This window comes from Hetaerina americana, unplaced genomic scaffold, assembly GCF_022747635.1.
Source record: "Hetaerina americana unplaced genomic scaffold, ioHetAmer1.1.p SCAF_5, whole genome shotgun sequence".
Lineage (NCBI taxonomy): Eukaryota > Metazoa > Arthropoda > Insecta > Odonata > Calopterygidae > Hetaerina > Hetaerina americana.
This window is the reverse complement of record NW_027287095.1, coordinates 84,379,262-84,405,265: the sequence shown is the minus strand read 5'-3', so window position 1 is coordinate 84,405,265 and position 26,004 is coordinate 84,379,262.

Below are 26,004 nucleotides of genomic sequence, written 5' to 3'. Positions count from 1 at the left end.
CATTAGGGCTAGGTGGTTAATAGGTGTATATTAAGTTTTTTCAGGGTACACGTCGCTTAGAAGGGGAGAGATTTATCCTCTGGTCCTCGTGTACTAATCCCGACGGTGGCAAAATTTTGTCATTACTTCCTTTGAGTCTCCAACCCACGCCAATTCTCTATAAGTCTCAGAGCAGCGCAAAGCTTCATATCAGAGTTTTTAAAAATCATTTAGTTACGCAATCTTTTAAAGTTCATGCTATAAAATTCCTTTTCTTTGCAATAGCTACTGTACCTAACGTAGTTTTTCTTTCAAAGTTCAATGATCCCAAAGGCAAGTGAATATTTAATAGATAAGACGGTTAATACTGGGAGTCAATTCCTATTCCTATGACTTCATTCTGCTCCCGAAGGAGTTCTAAGGGGATCGAGATGGTGCGGTGGCTACCGTACTGCCTTCCCACCCTGAGGGCCGTGGTTCCAATCCCGGTGGTGTCGAATATTTTTCAGTGATATCCCTACTTGAGGTCCTTTGTGGAGGACACTTTGAGTGAGTACGCCGTGCGTCGGATAGGACGTTAAGCTGCGGACACCTTGGCGCCTTTCGTTAAGAGTAGGCTAATGCCGACCCTGGGTTTCTCTCCACCCTTCACCCTTTCCTGTCTATCCCTCATGGCGCAAATGACCTCAGCTGTCGGTCGCCTCCCCTAAATACTACTTCTAGGAGTTCTATTGACGTGGAAATCGTACGCCATGGTTAAATGAGTTTCTCCAAATGAACAAAAGAGAGAGAAACAGAGTAGTTAGATAAAAAAAGTTGCAACTTTCCACACTTTATAGAAATTCAAAAAGAATTTTTATTCCACTACTAATTACAATATTATACAAGGTTCATTTGCCGCACGGCTCAGAAACCTGGTCGATAAGGAAAGAGGATATGCGTAGATTGGAGGGTCCTTAGACGTAAGTGAGGAGTTAAATGAACAGCGGAGCAGGAGAAGCTTAAAAGCGATGAGGAAATTGGATGATGGAACGTATATTTTGATTGGCGATGGATTCTTGAAGACTGTTATTAGAGGGTAGAAGGTTAGGCAAGTGAGGAAGCGGCAGGAATAGTATAGATAGGGATGATAGATAGAATGAAGGGAGTTGGCGTGTAAGCGGAATAGAGTTTTCCATACAGACGTAGAAATACAGACGTAAAATACAGACGTATAAATTTCACTTTTTATATCTGGCGCATTCATTTAATTCAAGTATTCAAATTAATTTAACTTTTCCGGTAACTTGGGTTTCATTTCGTTAGGTTTAAGTATTGTTCGAGTGAAGAGCGAGTACTTGAATCTCTCTGTGACGGTGTCTATCTCCTTCTTTATTTCTGTGGTTGAAACTTCTAATATGAATGGATGCCGACAATGTTTCCTATGCGCCCAAAGAAACTCAGGTGTCCTGTACCTTTCTAAAAATCTAAGTCCCACCCGCTTACTAAATGAATCAAGCGTTGCATAAATATTCATTTGTATCACCTAAACAATGCATATGTCATTGTTTCATAAGCTATACTTTCAGTCACTGTTTAATAGATACTGCATCAATACTGAGGAGTCGTTAAAGTTATGCCTTAGGAATTGCAATATTTTAAGTTAACTGATGTTAAACTTAAAAATTCTTGATAAATAACACGCTGTCACAATTGTTTACGGTTACGGCGTGAAAGTAGAAGTTGAATGGATTGATTCATTTTTCTGTTTTTGATAAAACCTAGCCTTTTCAATGCATGGTGATAGGTGCTCCTTTCATGCAGTTAGCCTGATGACAAGTTTGCATTACGTACAAATGCATACATATTTTAAGTATAAATAAATACACTATGTGTGATATATGTGTGAATATATCACACATAGTACATATCACACATATATATATATATGTGTGTGTGTGTGTGTGGGTGTGTGTGTCTATATATATATATATATATATATATATATATATATATATATATATATATATATATATAACTTATGTGAAAATCTCACGCATATGAATACTAATGTACATGAAGTTAGCACTAGCCGACAAAGGGAAAAACCCAGAACACAAAAAAAAGAAAAGAAACGCACTAGTTTTCGAACTTTCGGTTGCCCTAGCCACCATCTCCTAGGAAGAGAAAGAAAGGACTGCTGGAACTGGCAGTTCCTTCCTTTTTCTTCCTAGGAGAAGGTGGCTTGGGCAACTGGAAATTCGAAAACTAGTGCGTTTCTTTTCTTTTTGTCTTTGTCTGCTTTTGCTTTTGTTCATGAACATGAACATATATATATATATATATATATATATACATATATATATACATACACACATATATATATATATATATATATATATGTGTGTGTGTGTGTGTGTGTGTGTGTGTGACCATAAACACAGTAATCAACCCGAAGGTCGGTTTAGTAGGTGATGGTAGAGATCACCCAGTACTAAGCCCTATACGGCGTGTGAATATTCACACATCAGGGTAGGGGAGCAGTTCCTTTCCCTGTGCCGGTTATGGTTTCCCAGAAAGACCTGGTACCCGAAAAAACACTTTAGCTTGGGTGGAGCTGCAGGTGCCCATAGTGCATTGTCCGGGAATCGAACCCGAGACCCTCCGGTCAGCAGTCCAACGCTCTACCCACTGGACTACCGCGACCAACATATATATATATATATATATATATATATATATATATATATATATATATATATATATATATATGTATGTATATATATATATATATATATATATATATATATATATATATATATATATATGTATGTATGTATTGATATCTATCAATAATCAATGATGCCATGGGCGTTGGCAACACAAACAGATAGTAACATAAAAACGGCACTCACAAGTATTCAAAAATTTCATAGTCACAACAATCTTACAACGTCCATCTTCTTCCGCAAAGCCAAGGTGGTTGTGCCACCGATTATTTCGTTCGCACAAAAAATGTTAAATAAAGTGTACGTTACTCACTCTTAATATTATCTAATTGCTATAATTACCATTTATAGCTTCAAGCATTCTCATTTAATAAAAACAATACAATTTTTAGAGGAATACATGCTTGTGTAGCATAGATTGTGGTATCATTCGTCCAATACTGCCTGCCGATATGAATTGAATAACGAGGTGGTCAGAATATCCATTGGCGTAGCAGAAACTTTTGGTGGTATCGACCGTGTCGGCCATGTCGTGCACTAGTTGCCGGCTAAATCGGCTACCACTTGTGATATCGAGGATAATAGTATACGATACCGCCCAGATGGTCATGGTGAACAAAATCTTATATATCAATAATAACTTCCATAAAGAAATTATCGCCACACATCATATCGTCTGTAAGTCTAAAATCGGCAATATCGCCCCCAAGGATAGACACCCCAATTGACTAAATAGTTATATAGAATGTTTATAACTCAGATCTAACATTTAATAAGAATAGAATACATGGTCCATATCGTCATATGGTCAAAAACTATTAGTCTGCGACTTGCCAGTTCCTTTAACTTCATACATGACTACATGGTCGATATAAAAATATCTACATGTTTGCGATATATCGTCGTATCGAAGGGTTTTACCCCGGGGGATCGGAAGAGCGGGGGAGTATGACATGGGGTGTGGGGGATGCTGGGTTTACAGAGAGGATAACGCGGGCGATATTATTCAGAAGGGGGGAGATCACCGACCAGTGTTCCCCCCTTCGCCACATGCGTGTTTGTGCAATAGATGAGCATCGATCATATTGTCCGTAAGCGTGCTCCCCCGTCCCTTCCCACCCTCCATCAATCGATGTCCCTCCGCCGTGCACACGGGGGTCTCCCCCCAAACGGGTCGGCGTGTGCATTTCCCCTTCAATCCCCCCCCCCACATCTCCCTCCCCGCCCTCTCCCTCGGCGATGATAAAAAGCAGTGGTTTGAGCCAAATGCAAAGTGAAGTGACTAGGTTACCCAGGTACCAGTTATACAAGATACGAAACCTGAGAAAAAATAATGCCTAGTATTAGAATCCCTGATATTCCCCATCACCAATGTACCAGGGTGCACAGAAACAGACGAGAAGCGAAGAGTTTTCAGAGGATTATTAAGGAAGCAATGTATAATATAAAAAAGTGTGTACACAAAGATAACAAAAGATCCTGGCACTCAGACGTTAGAAGGAGTGGAATGTATAGGGTTCGGAGCGGTGGAAAGAATGGGGGCTAGAGTTCAATATCAGAAAACGTACATCGCTGAAATTTTTTAATAAAAGAAAAGACAAACAAGATATAAAATAGATGGGATCGAGTTAAGCATTTCAGAATGGGTCGAATACTTGGGAGTTACATTGACGAAAAACATTTCACGGGATATACATTAGAGAAATATAAGGGTGAGCCTTGATGAAACTTGGATCAGACGAAATCGAGGAAAATGTGACGAAAAAGCATTAGAGACGTGTTGAATTGCCTTCTTTAGTCCACATTTAAATAACGCGGCAAGTATGCGGGATGTTAGTTAAGGAAGTTGAAAAGTTTCAGAGAAGATTCGCTAAGTTTGTTGCATAATTCTACCAGGAGAGGGTAAGCGTAGCGAGTATGTTGGAGGAATTAGGTTAGGAGACTCTATTCTCAAAGGGAGCCGGCAAGACTTTTAAAAAGGTACAGGTCACCTGTTTTCTTGTAACACAGGAAATTTTATTGTGGCGCCAAAGTACGAGATACATTTACTCGTACATTGACAGAATCGACCACCGGGATAATGCAAGAGGAAGATGGACACCCCCAGAGATAGATTCAAGTACTTGTTCTTCCCTCGCACGATAAGAAATCATAACAAAATCGAGCCCAACAACCAGAAAAAATGAATTAATTTAATATTAGAATTTGATGTATCGGTCAGACACAACGATGTATGATCTTAATCGAAGTATTTGATCTCTTCTGAAATAGTCAACTCAATCCCATGTGTTTTCTAATTTATGTCTTAATTATCTTTTCTTTTTTTCCAAAACTTCAGTGCTTTATATAATAAATGTGAAACTCCAATAGCCGTAAACAGTTTACCTTTTTAAACAAAGTAAAAATGAAATTAGTTGGCTAGCGCCACAAGTCAAAAAGGGGTAAAAGGTAAAAAGGAGAGGATGAGAAAGGTGAATACGAATACGCGTATTTCGGCCACAAAGTAGCCCTAGGGCTACTTCACCTTTCACCTTCAGCCTTTCGCCTTTCGTATTCAACTAATTTCATTTTTACTTTGTTTAGAAAGGTAAACTGTTTACGGCTATTGGAGTTTCACATTTATTATATATTACTAGCCGTAAGAGCTCATTTCTATTAATATTCCAGTGCTTTACATTTTCTGATATTCAATTCTAACGGTTAATGTAAATTAAACGTTAGAGAGTGTCACGTTACCTGCCTGTTTCCTTAATAACCTGTAAATCTCGTAAATATCGTCTGCAAATAATCTATGATTGCTCCTAAGGTCAAAAAAATTAGTCTTTGTTATGTAACAAGAGTGGGGGCCCTAAAATACCTCCCTGCGGCACTCCTGAAGTTACTTCTACCTTTAATAAACCCGACCCGTCGACGACTACCCTTTATTTACCCTTAGAAGAGAGATCCCTTATCCAGTTATTAACTTTCTCGTTTTCAAATACAAATTATGTATCATAGATGCATAATATCATCGATTGGGCATTAATTTCTAGTGAGAGACAACATCAAAGGAATATCATAAATTAAAAGACCTAATGCCATATTTTACACCATCTACTTTTCCAAAAACCGTGCTAGTTACGGCAAAGTAAGCTGTTCTGCTGTCGGGAGAGATGATATATCTAAAAATGAAATGTTCTCAGATTTTACAGGATGTCAATGTTAAAGACATAGGGGTGTATTAACTGGGATCCTTCCCAATGCCACCATTGCAGAGAAAATTTATGTGAGCTAGCTTTCAGCCGCGTGATACTATTTCACTTTCCTCGATTGGCTTACGCATAAAGGCTTTTGCATAATCCACGACGTCTTTTGCAAATACCTTTGGTGTTCTAGCGGGAATTTATTCCAAATCAGGAGCTTTATTTGGTTTTACAATTCGGTGCGGTTTTTCCAATCCTTCCTGGGACAATAAGATGCTCTTCAGTAGCTCTGTAAGAATCTGGCAGACCACTGTGTTGCAATATTTCAATGCAGACACTGTTTAAGAATTTATTTTTTATGCTGGTCTTTTTCAAAGTGTCTGTCTGTATAACAATGTCGCCATTTTTAAAACCAAAATTATTTTGAATTATTCCCTAAATATTCGTATAAAATTACCTTTTAAAGATACGTAAGACTTTGTGCATATCCTTTCTAGATTTTTCTCGTCATACTGACGCATCACACACACATGAGTTTTTTTCTGACGTTATCTTTAAATTTTCGTCCCATCGTTTAATAACTTTTTTTAATTTGAGAGCATATATTCTTGTCTCCTTAACCCTGCTCTAACCTCTCTGTTATATCATCTTGGTTCCTAAATTATCGTTCTGAAATTTGGGGAATAAACTTATCTACTATATCAGGCGTATCGTTTAACATGTTTTTCGAAGAACGCTCAGTTCTAAACAGCTCAGCTAAAAACAGTAAGACAAAAATCTAGGTTTGGATACCTCGTTCCCCGAATCTAGAGTACCAACCCACGGTACCTAATGAGTTAATGGCGGCAGTATGCGGAAAAAGTGCTGAGCTGCCTTATACCAATTTGAACCCGTTGATGTTCTGATACCGTTTAAATATTTTTTTCAGTTTCGTTTCAATTTTTTAAACTACAAAATACATCGCACACACACACATACATTAGTCCAGGCGAGGTATAATTCACTTAAAAGAGCACTCAAGAACAAGAATCGTGGAGGAAATTAGAAAATGGGAGTTTTCATTCGGAACCAAAGAATCGACACTTTCTTTAAAAATACTGCTACTGAAATGATGGCAATGGAAGAGCAGGTCTTCCTGTGTAACGGATTCCTCCTAACAAATTTTTATATTAACTTAGGCACTTGTAAATTTTGCAAGAGCTTTCATCAGGCGGACATTTCTCGGTAGAAGTGAAATTCGGATAGCGAAAGGGATGCAGAGAGAGAGAGATCATTGAGATGCAGTGGAAACAACTGTGGAGAACGACAAGACACCAGAAAGATGTTATTTTCTTAAAAACAAACCTATGAAAGCAATTGTTGATATATACGACATTATGGGAGCCCAGTTCATGTGTCACCGTGTTTTACCACGCTGGTTTCACAGGGAATTGGGAGGAAAGGGGTTCTCTCACCCAACCTCCCCTCCCCCCATGGGGGTCACAGGTGGGACGAGGCAGGCGACTGTGGATCGCGTGACATGGCTTCCTTCCCAGAGGGGCCGGGTTCGATCCCCTGACGACGGCAAGTGGGTGACCCACCCGGCACATCCTCCACACTCCCCCACAATCGCCCCCCCCTTTCCAGTTTCCACCCCTTCCATTCGAGTAGCAAACACACCCTCCCACCGGGCCCTCACTCACCCCTCCTACCCTCCACACTCGCTTCCAGCATGCTCTCCTCCCCACACCCCCTCGGGTTCGCCCTCGGAGGGTTGATTCTCGCGGATTTGACATCTACATACTGACCCCTGGAAGTCCCCGGCCACCAGGGTGTACGGCAGGGAGTGTTCCCACCCCATTATCATCATTGATTGCTCTGCCGCGTGGCAGGTTTACTCATGGTTGACCTCCATGTCTTCCTTCATTGACCCATGCGTTTCATTTCTCCGAAGTTCCTGTCAATCTAAATCATCTTCATTGTCATATACCTATTCCTCCCTCGGTCTCTCATCCCCTCCGTCTATCCCCTCCAACATAGTCTTCAATAGGCACTCCACATACATCATACAATGCTCTAACCAATTCCTTTCCTTCATTATCTTCATCAATTGTCTCTCCTCTCAAATCATTCGTAGCTCCTCCTCATATCTTACTCCCGTACTTATTCTTTCCATCCTCCTCCAGATCCACGTTTCGTTGATCTCTATTCCTTTTTACTTCATCTTTCCACAAAGGCCATGTCTCCGCTCCGTACTGCATCACACACCAGATATAACTCCTTGCTAATCTCCCACCCCAGGGACACTTAGTATAAAAAATTAAGTGGCACCTAATTGTTGGTGAATTATGAAGACGTCATTTAATATAAAGGGATGATAGTAAATTTTAAAAACTACGAGTATTATTTTGCATCGAAGGCATAAACTAAGTTTATTTGAGGCATTCAATAAGCTCCTAGGAGGATAAGTTAGTTTCGTGAGACATTGCCACAAAAAGAAAGTTAATGTTTGAGTTTAGAGATGGTTGAGCCGATACATTGTGGATATCCATTTGTAAAGCAACACGAAGAAAGAATCAAAGACTTTGCGTTTCTTCAACATATAAATTATTTTCTGTGGAAACGATTCTTCCTTCGTGCTTCATTAATGTGTGAATGTGTGTGGTTGGTCACATTAAACCTAGGGCGTCAGTCGCTCCAAACACGAAAAGATCAATCGAGGCCAAGGTAGGAAATGACGTTCATGAAACACGCCATCTTGAATCTTGAAGTTTATCAAGAAGCTATAAAATTTGGCATCGTTGCCATGGATACAATAAGGAGAAACTGTAACGCAATCAATAAAAGTCTAATTCATGGAAAAAACAGCTCTCATCCAATCACAATCATGCGCATAAGGAAAACGAATTTCTCGGAGAGATTGTATTATAATCACTAATTGTTTGACTTGAAAATTCGGATAAGTTTTTATTGCGATAATTACAGCTTCATTGAATTGAGTGACTTCTATATAAGTGCATAGACATGCATTGATGAACAACCTTCCGCAACATTTTTCGAGATGTGTTCGTTTTATAAAATCAACGCTTCTATTTGCGAAAAATATATCCGATTATGGATTTTATACGTAACGTATCCTTATTCCAAAGTCATTTCAAAATATAAACAGTAGTTTTCACCAAATCAATATTAAATTTTAAGTTTCTTAGTTCTCTTTCCATATTTTGTATGCAATTGTACCTATTATTGTCAGACGTTGCCATAGCGATTGACTTAGTAGCGTATCTTGATGATTCACGGCACTAAGCAGAGATTCACTCGCGGAAGTTGAATTATATTTTAAATCTTTTGCACAAAACTGAAGCAGACGCTATTCTGCAATTATGCTAAAAATGTTTCGGCAGACTGCCGTAGGAGAGACCGTTAAAATAACATGGAGAGATCAGATAAAGAACCGACTGGTTTAAATGGCGTCATTATCCCACCTATCCAATATAATCAGGATAATTACATAACACAATCCAGGGAAAGCAATTGGTCCCAGTACCGCAGAGTGTATCGGAAGGAATGGAAATAAGGAAAGAAACATGGATGGCAGATTTAGCACGAGAATAAGAGGACGCTATCCCAGTACAAAAATGGCGCATGTACACGAATACCGATTTGAGGCATCATCATCTCGAAGACTTGTAGAGAAGAAAGAGGACTAGAGGGCGTGAATAAGACAGCTAATAGGTGTAATTGAGACTGTGAGAAGATATTTAGTGTCCGGATAATATGAGGATCAAAACTAGCAAATGATTCAGGGCAAGGGATTTATATTTCCGCAAAGATTATATTTAAATACACCTAGGTCCATAATCGTTTTCAGCGATAGATTAGAACGGTTTACCCTGGCGATTATAATGGTCGCTACGACGTTCTTAAACACTTAAAATAAACGTCCAGTCCCCGTGGTTTTCTAGATATTTTAATGCTAAAAAAATAACAAAAATGATTTAGACAACGCTTGAGAGAGGCAGAGGCGAAATAAATATGGGAAGAGGGGGGTCAGAAAAGTAAAAATCATTCGATGTCTTCAGGTTTAACTTTGTGGAAATTCATTATCACTGAAGTGAAAATACCAATGTATCTTTCCGCTAAATTTTTATCCGGTACAACCAATTTTGACGTATTTTCGGTACAACTAGTTTCGAGTACGGCGTCATCCTCAGGTACTGTAAAAGATGCCTGAGGATGAAGCTCATACGTTGAAACTAGTCGCACCGAATAAAAATTTAGCGGAAAGATGCATTGAAATTTTTACTTCGGGGAAGAAGAAATCAGCTAGCGTGACATATTTCATTTTGCCAAGGAATCCCCGCATTTCCTTAGCAAATGTTGCTTGCCTTAAAAATGGAATGGAGGGAGAAGGGATTGTAAATCCATGCACGTAAGAAAAATCCATGAGCTAATGTAAAAATTAAGACGAACAAATTCAACTTACAGTAGTAAAAGTTATCCCCATTAGCCGTGCATTGTTGGGTTAAAGTTGCTAGGATTCCTTCCTTCCGTTCATTCTGTAACATCCTTCGTTCTTCACACACTTCGAAGAATCCCCATCCGATATACAACACGACCTTTGTCCCAGAAAAAAAGTATATGAATGAAAAATCGATCTCTTATCTCCGAGGGAGGAATGTATTCACGAAAAAGTTCGCGATTTCCCATTCGCATGTGAAAAGATGCAGCAACAAAAACGATTGAAAATCAGCTAGCAAGCATTTCTCACGGATACTATATATTTGCTTTCCGCCGTTAGAAATGACAATAAATTTTGTTTTCTCCTGGTAAAAATGACCATAAGTCAATTACAAGTCGTACATGCTGAACAGGTTGGACAAAATCTGTCTGTTTAATTGAATTACTGAGCGTACAGGCACGTGAAGTCCAACGAATTTCGTAGAACAACTAATTTTCCAAGAATAACTTGACTCTTCATCGGCTACGTTGTTAGAGAGGAAATGAAATATGATGGTCGAATCTGTAGAGCTCGCAGTACGTGGACAATAAGTAGTTTTATCTTGATACTGAGCTATAAAGATATAACAGTGGAATGGGCAAGCTTTTCTTTTGAATTTAGTGGGCTCACATAATTCCACGAATTAAAACCTCATTATTTTGTGCGAAATCCCACCTTTTGTGCAAAAAAACGTGTGTGAGGGCCTACAGTGAGGAGAACCTTTTGATGAAAAGTGCGAGTATTACATAAAAAGGGGGTGTGAGTATGGTGGAAGCATTTGACCGAATTCAAATCTATATCCACACGGTACCCGTAAGCTAGCGCAATGGTGTGTGGCGGAGGGTGCTAGGACGCCAACCGTAAAACAGAATAAAACCACATGCAAAAATAACACTATTATTTTAATTCACCCCCACGCAGTAGAAATGTATTCTTGCAAAACCTATTTCAACTTACACGCAAGCAAATACATATACTAGCAACTACCACACACAATAGCATGCACCTGCGAATGTACCAGATGCCTGCGTAGCATTTTATGTTGTCTTTGCATGTGTTTAGAATGTCTTTACTATTTCTGTAATGACTTTGATTTCTTACTATTATAATTTCAGATTGCTCGAGGAAAGAAGGAATATGTATATCTATCTGTACTGGAGTCAATCTCCCTTATCTTATCTTTGTGGTCTAACCTACCGAAATAGTGTGGGGTTAGATACGAGCAAGCAAGCAAGAAACGACGAGAAACCTAAAAAGCCTAACTGTCGAGGCCTTTCTAGGGGGGTGATTTAAAAATTGGAGAATAAGATGGAATAAGTGCATAGCAACGAATGGAGAGTACTTTGAAAGGGACAAAATCAATTTTTTTTAAGGTAATCTACCGGTTAAGGTAGGTTTTTGGATGGACACAACTACCAAACAAATATTTTATTACTCCTAACAAAGCAAAAAATCCATCATCCTACTCTATATCAGGTCACTCTTCATCTCCGAGTACTTTCTTCCTCCCTTCATCCCGTCCAACAACCCTATCCTGTTCCTTCCCTTTCCTCTTTTGCCCAACATTCTACCCTCTATCACAGTCTTCAACATCCCACTGCCGGTCAACACCCCCTTCATCCACTTTTCCTGCCTCCATAAGATTGCTCCCAGCAAACCCCTCTCTTCGCCCACCATACCAAGTACTTCCTCATTTGCTTTCTTCTCTGTCCATTTTACCTTCTCCATTCTTCTCCACACCCACATTTCAAAAGCGTCCAGTCTACGTCTATCCTCCTGCTTCAATGACCACGTTTCCGCGCCGTACATAGCTACGCTCCATATCAAAGTTTTTACGAGTCTTTTCTTAACATCCTTACTCAACGTCCCCGTCATCAACTCCCTCCTTGTGAAAGCCTCTTTGCCTAGCGCAATTCTTCTCCTTACGTCCCTACTACTTTGACCGTGTTGGTCCAAAACACTACCGAGATACGTAAAGTGTTCTACCTGCTCTAGTTTTTGCCCTCCTATTTTAATGTTAAGCTTGGCCTTTTTCTTTCTAGAAAATCGCATTACCTTTGTTTTATTAATGTTGATTCTCATCCCATACCGTTCGCACTGAATTTCCAATTCACTCAGCAATGCTTGCAGCCCCTTGGCTGACTGACAAACTAAAGCTTGGTCATCAGCAAACCTAACTGATTTTACGAATTCCCCGCCCACTTTCAATCCTACCTCGAGTTCTTCCCATGCCTCTTTGATCATTTCCTCTGCATACAGGTTGAACAACAACGGTGATAATGGGCAACCCTGCCTTACACCCCTTCCTAACACTGCCCATCCTGACTCCCCGTTTCCCACCCGCACCTGAGCAGTCTGAGACATGTACAGGTTGCGGATTAGCCTCCTTTCCCTCCAATCTATTCCTATTTTCTGCAGAATACTCATTAGTTTTTCCCAATTCACTGTATCAAACGCTTTTTCGAAATCTACGAAACAGGCAAATACCTCCTGGTTGTGTTCTATATTCCTCTCGATTAATAATCTCATTACTGCAATGGCATCACGCGTACCTCTCCCCTTCCTAAACCCAAACTGATCATCCCCTAAGTAATCATTTGCCCTACTCTCTATCCTTTTGTTTATGATCCTGAGAACAACTTTAGCTGCGTGGGATATCAAACTAATTGTCCTATAGTCCTCACATGACGTGGCCTTTACCTTTTTCGGAATAGGAACTAAAACTGATCTCACCAAGTCAATGTAGACTAAAATTTGCAAAAAAAGGTTTTTATAGCCTCAGTTTGCGTATTTATTGGGCAGGTAGGTACGGCCACAGGTATATCCTTTACGTGCAGATCTCAAGAATTGACTGCCCGCGCTTTTTAATTGTACTAAAACAATGTCAAGGAGTGCAGGGTCCCCGCGAAATTTACTTAGAGGTAGGACCTTTTGATTAATTACCCGGGAATAAAGTTGTGAGTTCCCGTGTCTCCATTGCATACCCTTGAAATATTTAAGATGGAGCCAATTCTCTTGGATTTCTTAATGGTTTTGAAGTCTGATTTTGTAATTTTCCTGAAACGCATAAAAAATAATAATCTTTTGAAAAATGTAAATGATACTCTGGTGATTACTATAAAACTTTGGGTTTCAGGAAATAAAGTTTGAAAGGTATTTTTTTTCTGAAATTTCTAAGCCTGGCTAAGAATATTCAGAATAGGCCCAGAGAATTTACGCAACGGTTCAAACAACTTGTGATGGGGCAATCATCGTATTTAATTATTTCCTGGAGGCGTTCTATTCATGCGGACGTAAAATTTCAACTGCGGGAAACGGTAGAAGGAAGTGATTAAATAGGCTTTCGAAAATATTTAGTCAGCTATTGAAGATGACGCTTTGAAAAAAGGTTTAATTTTATTTAGATGCCGCATGAATGGTAGGAAAACACTTCCTACCACTTCCCACAGTAGTGACTCGCAGGATGCTATGTAGATTATCATGAATGACCTTTCAATTCGAATCCCTAACAGTAGGAAATACAACTTATGGCTATTTGAAATTCCCATATTCCATTATTCACCAATCAAAGGCTATCCTGAGTGAGAGGTGGCTTAACAGCCCATGCCAGACACTCTCGTGATGGTCTGTTGGGTGAGATGTGAATTTATATACGGAGCTGTGGGGCGGTGTGGAAGAGAGGAACTAAGTGCACCCTGTCTATGTCTCTGACCTCTGGGAGGAGGGCAAAGGGCGCCTCACTGCGATCTCATCTCCACCCCCTGCTCTACACGCGTGACACTCCACCTTGCTCTTCTACCCCCACCCCCCCGCCCGCATTCATCCCCCAGCTGTTCCCTCCCCTCCCCTCCATCTCCGCTCCGCTCTCTTCCCCTTCCCATACAACCGGCTTCCACAGGAGTCCTGGGAAAGTTTGATCTCCGTGCGCACCTACGTGCTGGTGACCTATTTGGTGGGAACATTTTTTCATCTACTTGTCATTCGCTAATGCGAAATAATTCAAAATTATAGAAATACGGTTATTGCAACAGCTTAAACAGCTACGGTATCGTCGTGCAAAATGCTTCTCCTGCTGGTTTGAGTAACAACAATAAAGGATGCCTCCGTGGCTTAACTGGCTGAGGTACTCCGTCTCACGACGAGGGATCTTGGTTCGAGTCCCGGTCAAGGTAAAATTTTTTACACTTTGGAAAGTGTTGCAATAAAATTTAGATAACGCGTCAGATAAAACAATTATGTTACACTATATTATTAGAAAATTTGTTTCCTCGGCGTCGTAGTTTTCAGTCATTCTAACCCATTGTCCACCATGGGGAAAGTAGCATTTAAATGAGTAATATATGTTCATTCTATGCATGGCATTCCTGGTCTAACTAAAAAGCTGCACGTGGAGGATAGACGGCACGTCTATATACCATTCTCACGCAATCAACATGAGGACCTGAGACATGGGAAGTGCGGGCAATCAGTCATTATAAAAATAACATCGGCAGGATCTAATATCTTGTGCATAAAGCATATCACAGTGACAATAAAAGGTAATCGTTACTCAGCCATTTATTGAGCATAAAGCATTCACAGGACACCGGACTTTGACATGCGTATTTTATTAACTGATGATTTTAATGACAATTCTATTGATCGCTCTGGAAAGTATAATTTATCATTATTTTGAATGAGCAGTCAGCGGAGACTAGAGTAAGTTTTGATGATTGGTCTTCTTTACCATGCATCTCTCAACTAAGATGTTTAAAAGTAGTTAGGATGCTAGACGATGAATGACGCTCGCCAAAGAAGTTTTCACGAGGAGGACTGAGATTTCACGTTTTTCACGTTGATGACTGGGACGTTAAGTTAGAATGATAAGAAAATACTCGTTACAAATTTGATACGGAGGGTGGTTTTGTTCGGCGAGGAAACGTGGTCTTTGAAGGAAGGCGATATAAATATGCAGATTGGAAGTTTTTGATACGTAAATGTGAAGTAGGATGGAGAAGGTTAAGTGCATTGAAAAGGAATCAAACGAGGAAGTGCTAGGCATGGTGGGGGAGAAGAAGGTATTGTTGGCAGATATCTGAAGAAGGTAGGAAAGATAGATTCAAACCGTTTTGTTTGACAATGAGATTTTAAAGGGAATTATACAAAGGGAAGAATGTTTGGCAAGAAAGCAAGGGATATAAATAGGATAGGCAAATGGGATAGGATAGGGAAATAGGACGAAATAAAGGGAGGAAGGAAGTATGCGGAGTTGATAAACATTTTAATGTAATGTTGGATGCAAGGTTTTCTTTTTATTTGAGGCTAAAAAAATACATGGGCGTTAAGTTTGTGTCAATCCAAAACTTACACTAAACGATTGATTCCCAAAAAAATAATAAACTTCTCGTTGTGATTCTTGCCTAGAACGTAATGCGGGATTAAATTATTCCTTCTACATCAGGATGAAACTCGAATCGTTTGCATTAACGTTTTTAGCCAAACGTATGTCTCTTCGTAACGTTTGCAATAGATATTTTTTTCACCGCGATTATCCACTGATTCACTTAATTCATATGTTTGTTTTGAAATATTTCACTTCCTTAAATGGCTATTTGTTTTTTTTATTTTATTGGTATTCGCACAAACATTAGGGATAGAAATGTTTTGAAACTCTTTTAGCTGGTTGATAATGGCTTAAGTAGTTTATATCCAAGTGTTTCTAGCTCAGCTTTGTGGAAGTTCATGTTCATTAAATGAAGAGCACAATACAAATGATGATGCCTAGGCATTGAAACTAGTAGTACGAAGATAAAGAACTGTGGAAAAATGCATTGTGTGCTTCATTTATTGCTTCAATAATTCTGATATTACAGCTCCATTGCCATTGCACAAAATTTTCAGAATGAATTTTTTTAGCGATCGATGATAATTTTGATGTAGTTCTTTCATCGTGGATGAGATGAAAATATAATTAGCCTTACGTAATATTACTCCTGAATTTACTCACTCGCTCCCATGTATGGAAACGCAATCAAATGACGAGCTCCCAAAACTTACACCACCCCCACCTTAAAAGCTTTACAATGCAACAATCAGAGTGTAAAAATCATTCGCCTTGACCGGGATTCGAACCCTGATCCATCTCAATGTCCGGTCGAGTACTTTAGCCAGTTAAGCTATCGAGGCTTCCTCTTAAACTCTGAAATTTTGGCTGTAAGTATAAATTTTGCTGCTCCTGTGCCTCCAGGAAAATACGACAATCATGAAACATCTTCTCTCCGTTCTATTTTGGCTTCAACTTTTCCGCATAACTTCCAATTGTGACCTCGCCTGCAAAAGTGATGCGTGGATAAAGGGACTAAAAGGCAATGACTGTACGGAAGGGAGGGGAAAGGGGGGGAGGAGAACCCCTCCAATACTCCCGAATGGTTTCTTTTTTCCCGAATCACCGAGCAACCGTCGCAGCGACGCGGAGGGGGCAGCTGCTCGGGATCCGTGTGATGAAAGGTAGTGTTTGGGCGGAGAAGGGGGTGTGATAGAGGGGGAGCGGAGACAGATGAGCGGCAAGTACGTAACCCTCCTCGGCGAAAGAGGCCACGGAGCGACCGGGCTTTCCGACTCCAAGAGCGACGGAATCCCCGGTCGAAGCGAAGGGGCGTTATGTGTGTGCGAGAGGGACTCGATCACCTGTGCGTATTCCACCCTATTTTTGCAAAATATTTTCGTAGATAAGTGTATGTACAGTTAAGGAGACGCCTCTATTTCAGTCGGGTCATTTCACCTAATCCGAATAAATTATGAGCTTTCAGAATGATTTCCCCTGGAGAGCAGAGAAAAAAATTGTAAGCTGACCCCAGAATAGTCAACAAAATTATTGAAATCTGAAAATATTGTAAGTTTGCCTCTAATCGTACTAACCCGATAATAAAATGACAAACTTCTTCACGGATATTTTAAAACCAAAACTTTAGCCCGATAAATGTTTATCAGAAATTAATATTTTCTATATTATATGCCATGGCACTACTTTTGCGGTTTATTTCACCTATGCCATGGCATGGATGGAGCTGAAATAACGCGATTCCCTTCTCCATTGAGTCACAGATAATAGGTCAGCAAGGTTTCGCTTGAAAAATTTATTTTAATTCAATTCCATATATTAAATGGAATGTGATATTACATTTTTTAGACCATACAAACTTAAATATTTTTTGAAATTTCATAATTAATCCATATTTTTCCTTTGTAATTTCGTCGAGCATCAAAAATTACTGCAATGACGACAACTCCTGCTTTAAACCTGGCCAATGAAAACAAACGCTTAACATATTATTCTGCGTGATATTGTCAGAATTGAGTAATAATTATTAACATATATGAGACTTTCTAATGCTTAAAATAAACCGTTTGGACTAATGATATTCTTCTTCTTATGAATAAAGAGTTTTAGAGGCGCAAATTCAACCTTAAAATGTGCTCTTGACATTTGTTAAATTACAGAATTACTCTCGCTATGCACTAAAAATGATCATTCATTTGTTAAATAACGTTAATGAAATTTTCAAACTGCAAAGGAATTCTCGTATGCATGGCCTGAATTGATTTTTCAATCAAATTTACTATTCAAATAAAAACAGTTAAGTATATACGTCAAATTGAAAAATCAGCTTTGTGCGGTTGCTAATTCAATAGTTTTAAAGGATACTCAAAAATTATTCAATTATAACAGTGTTCTCGTTTTGGTGCTTAAATTGATTTGAAAATTGGTGAAAAAAAATGAGATTTAAAAAAATTGATATATTTTAAATGTGCGCCCTCTTTTGCGTGCTTAAATGGATTAGTCAAATGTTGAAAAAACCGAACACTTGTTAAAGTGCTCAAGTATTTTCGTTTTTGTGCCCAATTTGATTGTTCAATTAGTCTACACTTGATTTAAATTGTTAAACTGAAAGAGCATCCTCGCCTCTTCCTCTAATTGATCATTTAATTGCTATAAAAAAAATACTAATTTTTTCAAAATAGTACTTCAACCCTTGAGTGATAACGATTCTCTATCAACGCTTTATATAACATGTAGTGCCTAAAAAATAAAAATATTTTCTGTTCAATTTACATAAAGAATGCAAGAGAGCTCGCTTATTCAGTAGAGTAATTTTCTGCTATTTGTACCCTTCCTCCCCCAGCTGTAAGAGTACCGAGGATATAGAAAACCCCTTTTCTAACCCCTCCCACGAAATTAACATGTTTACAATGTTTTTCTATAAAATACAAAAAAAAGGTGCGTTTTTCTTCATGACAATGGCTGAAATAATGCAAAAATACACAATACAAAATAATAAGTAAACATTACGTGGGATATTTTTCGGTTGGGGGTCTCCCCAACCTCAGTAAGAAAACGTAATGAAATGTTTTACCATTCCCTCAAAATACTTTTACAATTAAAGGAAAATGTCCCCGATTTCCTGTTAATTTCTGCTGAGAATACATACGAAATTCAGCTGACAGCCGGACGAATATCCAACTGACATAAAATAATGACGAGAGAGATGACATCATTACTATGTTTTTCCAAAATTCCATTCGCCCGTAGATCCATACACACGGATGTGTAGACATAATAACCGAGAAAACTTCATGAAAAAAAAATCATTAACTGCAGTATATGGTTAGGGATCCTCAAATTCTGAAGGAAATAGCCGATTTCCTCGAATGTAAAATCGTATGAACAAATATTATGTGTGTATTATCCCTTCGCTGGAAATTAAATGTTATCGTGAGTTTTATACTCACGACCGGAACTACAGCATGAGTGTATATGTCATTCCAGTTTAACGATCGCAGAGAGAGGAAATAATTGTAGGGACACAGTTTACTGGTAGTACATTTCAAAAATTCCAAGGGATCGAAATGTGAGGTACCATTTACCGCCCCCTCATAACACGTGAAAACAACGGCAGGGAAAATGACAGGCGACAGTCCGTACTTCCAATTAAAACTCAATTCTAATAAACATCAATCGCACTAATGGCCGTTGGCCGTAAACAACCCTCACCAAACACTCTCGTTAAAGATTGAAGGGCTGATGAAATTGAATATGGTGATGAAATTTCGCTTGTATCCAGCATCGCAGAGTGACTCACTAAGTACACTTCGTGTCGTAAACTATTATGCAGGTACAAAGACTTCGATGAAAGCATGAAAGCGCCAACTTGACGCAGAAATAAATCTGAGAAAGCTGGTAGGGAGAGCATCATCGTGAAGAATGACATGGTAATCAACAAAACTAAATGGCTAGGAATAGGTTTGAAGGCAACGCATTAAGGATCACAAGCTAATTTGTTGATTAAATCTTAACTCGCCAAGTTATTTCGATGTTAAATTGTAACTTAACAGATTGGCTTTATCATAAAAGCTAAACGAAAAACTGGAAACGTCAAACGTTAATTCGTAAGGCGAAAATGATTCTTTCTGGCATATTTTTGACATAACCTTGGTACCATTACGGAATATATGCGGGCAAGGGCATTTCTTCTGCACAACTTGGAAATGCATTCTTCAGGGTTCTGTTATGACACATTTTTTCCCTTTGAGAAAATACAAACCCTCTGACTCGAGTTTCCGCGAGAGTTAAATCATTTCTTTTAAATGAACGTGAGAAGTACTTAAAGTTTATATCAATTTCACCCGAAATTAAATTAATCCTACTATTTGTTGAACTGCATCTTAACTCAGTTCAAAGTACATTACATTAAACAAGCTACCTTTGAAGTTAATTTCCCCTTGTATGGATATACGAAGGCTGTCCAGGAAGTAACAGAAGGATGAATACTTCTCGGATTCTATTAATCATCCATTAAAATTACTCTACATCAATGTCTACGCAATACCCCTCAAGCTGCTGCAAGGGCGTGTGGCGGGGGTGTGTCAGAATACTAGCCGTAGAATAGAATGCAGCCATATGCAAAATAAACAAAAGAGATATATGTATGTAAATATATATATATATATATATATATATATATATATATATATATATATACATATATATATATATATATATATATAGAAACAGATATAAGGAAAAGGGATAGGAACACATATAAAGGACGAACACAATAGAGGTGGGGAAGGCGGAATCGAACGGATCACAAGAGTAAAAATAATTCCTCAACCGGGACTCTAACACCGGATCTTTCCACTTGCCGGGCGGATGCTCTTAACCACTTGAGCTATCGAGGATAGTCAATTTACCCTGAGATCCGTGGGTCTAATATGTCGCCAAGCGCCCCGATTCTTTCAGCCAAGAGATGGCGTCAGGGGGCTGTTTCACCCACCAAAGGAGAAATGGACAATACACAAGGAAAGGAAAGGACAGTGGGTTAGAATTCATACAACATCATACAGGAAAGGAACAGTGCGTTTCGTGGCACGCATAGCCAGAAGAAAGAGATGAGCCACATTGGCCAAATACACATTCAAACACGAAATCCCGCCAAACGGCGAATAAATACTCATATATACAGAAACAGATATAAGGAAAAGGGATAGGAACACATATAAAGGACGAACACAATAGAGGTGGGGAAGGCGGAATCGAACGGATCACAAGAGTAAAAATATCTCCTCAACCGGGACTCGAACACCGGATCTTTCCACTTGCCGGGCGGATGCTCTTAACCACTTGAGCTATCGAGGATAGTCAATTTACCCTGAGATCCGTGGGTCTAATATGTCGCCAAGCGCCCCGATTCTTTCAGCCAAGAGATGGCGTCAGGGGGCTGTTTCACCCACCAAAGGAGAAATGGACAATACACAAGGAAAGGAAAGGACAGTGGGTTAGAATTCATACAACATCATACAGGAAAGGAACAGTGCGTTTCGTGGCACGCATAGCCAGAAGAAAGAGATGAGCCACATTGGCCAAATACACATTCAAACACGAAATCCCGCCAAACGGCGAATAAATACTCATATATACAGAAACAGATATAAGGAAAAGGGATAGGAACACATATAAAGGACGAACACAATAGAGGTGGGGAAGGCGGAATCGAACGGATCACAAGAGTAAAAATATCTCCTCAACCGGGACTCGAACACCGGATCTTTCCACTTGCCGGGCGGATGCTCTTAACCACTTGAGCTATCGAGGATAGTCAATTTACCCTGAGATCCGTGGGTCTAATATGTCGCCAAGCGCCCCGATTCTTTCAGCCAAGAGATGGCGTCAGGGGGCTGTTTCACCCACCAAAGGAGAAATGGACAATACACAAGGAAAGGAAAGGACAGTGGGAGTCGGGGCGCTTGGCGACATATTAGACCCACGGATCTCAGGGTAAATTGACTATCCTCGATAGCTCAAGTGGTTAAGAGCATCCGCCCGGCAAGTGGAAAGATCCGGTGTTCGAGTCCCGGTTGAGGAGATATTTTTACTCTTGTGATCCGTTCGATTCCGCCTTCCCCACCTCTATTGTGTTCGTCCTTTATATGTGTTCCTATCCCTTTTCCTTATATCTGTTTCTGTATATATGAGTATTTATTCGCCGTTTGGCGGGATTTCGTGTTTGAATGTGTATTTGGCCAATGTGGCTCATCTCTTTCTTCTGGCTATGCGTGCCACGAAACGCACTGTTCCTTTCCTGTATGATGTTGTATGAATTCTAACCCATTGTCCTTTCCTTTCCTTGTGTATTGTCCATTTCTCCTTTGGTGGGTGAAACAGCCCCCTGACGCCATCTCTTGGCTGAAAGAATCGGGGCGCTTGGCGACATATTAGACCCACGGATCTCAGGGTAAATTGACTATCCTCGATAGCTCAAGTGGTTAAGAGCATCCGCCCGGCAAGTGGAAAGATCCGGTGTTCGAGTCCCGGTTGAGGAGATATTTTTACTCTTGTGATCCGTTCGATTCCGCCTTCCCCACCTCTATTGTGTTCGTCCTTTATATGTGTTCCTATCCCTTTTCCTTATATCTGTTTCTGTATATATGAGTATATATATATATAGATATATATATCTCGACGAATACACCATATGTCTACGCAGCGCATAATTTTTGTTCCCGCTTGTTACAATATTGACTTTGAATTTGTGCTATTATGATTCCTGATTTTCCAAAAAAAATAATGAATATTTACCTTTGTGTCACAGTTAAACTCTAAAAGACTGGTGATCCAACATTCCCTGTCACAAGCCTTCGAATTGGCTTCAAGGGTAACATGTACCTATGTTCACACAATGCCTAAAGAGTCGCCGTAAGAGAGTGTGGCTGGGGGTGTTAGTTCACCAGTCATACATGAACAAATATTAAATCATGTATCGATTGCAGTCAATTTCCCTTAATTTACGTATCTAATCCACCAGAGCCAAACGACACTAATGTCTGCACTAATAAAAACAATTTCCTTATCGTATAATGGAACCATTGATCCACAGAAATACTCGTTATATTAACATCAGTTTAAGCTCTGTCAGGCAGAATTCAAACCACCGATTGGATTTCAAAGGTGCCCATGCGCATCGTGCGTCAGTTATTGTGTGGACTAAACCTCGAACGGAAATTCCAGGAGACGGAGTAGTGGTCAGGCACGCGGAAGACCCGCATGGGATAAGGTGATCGCCATATTTCGCAAAACGAGTGGGCCCGCCTATTCTTCCCATCGGAGCAGTTTATAAATCACAGCTGTTTCTAAATCGATTATTCCACGATGAGGAACTACTCTCGCGCGACAACAAAGCTCACTGTTCGAATGAATCCTGAGAGAGAGAGAGAGAAGGGCATTCCATTCATTAAGCCGGGGTCCTCCGAATCTGAGTTTGTCCGAATTCTCACGAAAAAAAAATCGACCGCGAGAATGAAAGAGGTGGGAAAGCTTTGTCCCCATGACGAGATGATCTTTAACACATCTTAAAGGGCCGTTGAAGTGTAAATCATGATGGATCATCTCGGGTGCATTCGGCTTGAAATTATTATGTATTTTAATCCAGAGAACAGGAGAATCTCATTTAGATCCACTCCTTCTACTACCTTGCGAAGAATGACACCTGGTAATTTTTCACGAAGTTTTCACTTTCAGAGGCAGATTTCAGAAAAGTTAATATGATTTGTGAAATTCTATGGATTCGATACTGAAACACTAGTATCAGACTAGTACTCGAACTAACACGTGAGACAGCTTGTATAAATCAAACGTTTGACAGGGAAATATTCGAACGAAAAATATAAAGGCGAGTTGCCACGTTTTTCGTACATGGAGACCTCATCTTTGACACGAGTGGACGGTTTTAAGACCCTTCGCAGAAGAAATCAATTCCGGAAATGAACTCGAGACAAATTTAAGCTACCCGTTCCGTGAATGATCGTTATGAACAAACAGAAAGCGTCACGTTATTAACGGAAATCCTGGGTTGCGAGACATTTTCAGCACGAAGATTACATGCACGACTTCGAACTCATTAAAAAATCATTCAATTTTCAAGTCAACAGAAAGATGGAATAATTCTATTTCCGAATTGTGGTGGCGAATGAAACCAGGGTTTCAGGTAAAATGACGGACAAATCGATCCATTTATTAGGAATCTTTTTCCCAGGACGACCCACTTGATCTGCGGCATCAATACCTAATGGTGAAACTGCTGCCTTTCACCATGGGTTCAGGGTAGTTTTTTAGTAGAAGTCTTTTTTTCTCATTCCGAAATATCATTGCTGTGTTTTCTCTGTCAATATATGGTTGCCTAGTTCCCAAAAACCATTTACAAATTTCATTCTTAGCTGAAAAATATTCTTCGGTCAAGGAAATCGAACCAGTGGCCTTCTGCCTAATGAATATCTTGTCTCACCTAGCAAAACACAACCCAACATCCAGCTCTACAACTAGCTCCTCTTCATCTCCGTATACTTCCTTCCTCCCTTCATCCTGTGCAACATCCCTATACTATCCCTGCCCCTTCCTTTCCTAACATTCTCCCCTCTATTCCAGTCTTCAACATCCCACTGCCGATCAATACAACCTTCATCCATTTTTCCTGCCTCCATAGGATTTCTCCCAACAAACCTCTCTCCTCCCCACCATACCCGGCACTTCCTTATTTGTTTTCCTTTCTGTCAACTTTGCCTTCTCCATCCTTATCTTCACCGACATTTCAGACACCTCCGATTACTAATTTTTTAATGAGATTACTCGGGTAAAATTTTGGCTAAAAAAATAGATCTTTTTGACAAAACATAATCGTTAAAAATCATCACGTAAATGGGATCATAGTCGTAATTTCAACACTTTGAGACTAAATTTCTTTGTTTCATTGTTCATCTAAATCTACATAAATAACCCACCACATGCCAAAAAGACGTGTGGCAGGGGGTGCAAAGGACCAGGTGTTGGTGAGCGAAGGATTTTTTTTAAATGCTCCCCAGGAGAAAGCGTGGAAAATATTTCATTTTCAATTCAGAGTTATTGATCGAGTTTGTGTGATATATTCCGGTAACCCGGCAAGGGCGGAGACGTTAATTTCTTACTGATTCTTACAAAGGGGTGAGAGGGAAGGTGTACAATTAAGGCCAAAAAAATGGTCTCCACGCAATTTAAGGGTGGCCCCTATGGTGCGTCACGCTGACTGAACGAGAGGGAGAGAATGATATTTGGTGGGAAGAGGAGAAGGAGGTAGGATATGGGGATGAAGAATTCATAAACAATGCGAAGTTTTATAAACCATTGTCTATCTCTCTCTCTCTCTCTCTCTCTCTATGCCTGAGTCCGCCCGCTGGAGGTCGTTCGCGAGAGGAGGATTGGGAGGGGTTGACGTTTTTGTAATTCCCTTCCCCCCCCCCGCTGTCCGGGGGAGGGGGTGAGGACTGCCCGCTGTCCCCTTGTGGAACTCCCCTACCTCTCATTGCGGCGCGCGCTCAGCGTGAATAAGTGTGTGGCGCACGCATTCATTCCCTCGCCCATTCATCCGACAACCCCCCCCCCTCTCCGCGCGCATTCCTCCGTCTCCACCGTGGGAGAGAGAGAGAGAGAGCGGGGAGACCCGCTGGGGTCGCGGGTCGTGGGTCGCAGAGAGCGACGGCCGGCAGGGCAGAATGAGTGAGAGCGAGGAGACAAAAGCAGACGGATACGGGCATCTTGAGGGCACAGGAGGAGGAATGGAGCCTCTCCGGCCCGGGAACCTCTCCAATTGCACCTTTTCAGGATCCCTGCTTATCCGAGCACCGTCGTACCCTCTCCCCTCCCTCGCGTTCCTCACCTGCCCCCCCTTACTCCCCCCACCGACCACCCCCTCCCCCCAAACCCGCACGACTCACTGGTACGCAGATTGTCCTCAAAGGAACCTTTTTTTTTTAAATATGAACCAAGTAACAAGACAAAGTTTTATTATATACCTTTGAAAGGTACATGATTAAACTATATTTCTACATATTTGTCATTCAAATTGAGGTATTGATTACAACGATAAATATGCTTTTTAATTCCGTCACTGAAAAAATCTGCCGCCTTACATTTTAACCACTTGTTTACACCAGCATGCAGTTCTGCGTCACTCACAAAGCGCAGTGTTGCAAGCCACGTCTAGCGAGAGATCGTTAATCGGCGACTTTCACGAATTTTTCCGATGATCTGCGCCGTCGGTTCATCTGTCATCAGGTTAGGCTGACCACTACGGTCCTCGTGAACATTGGT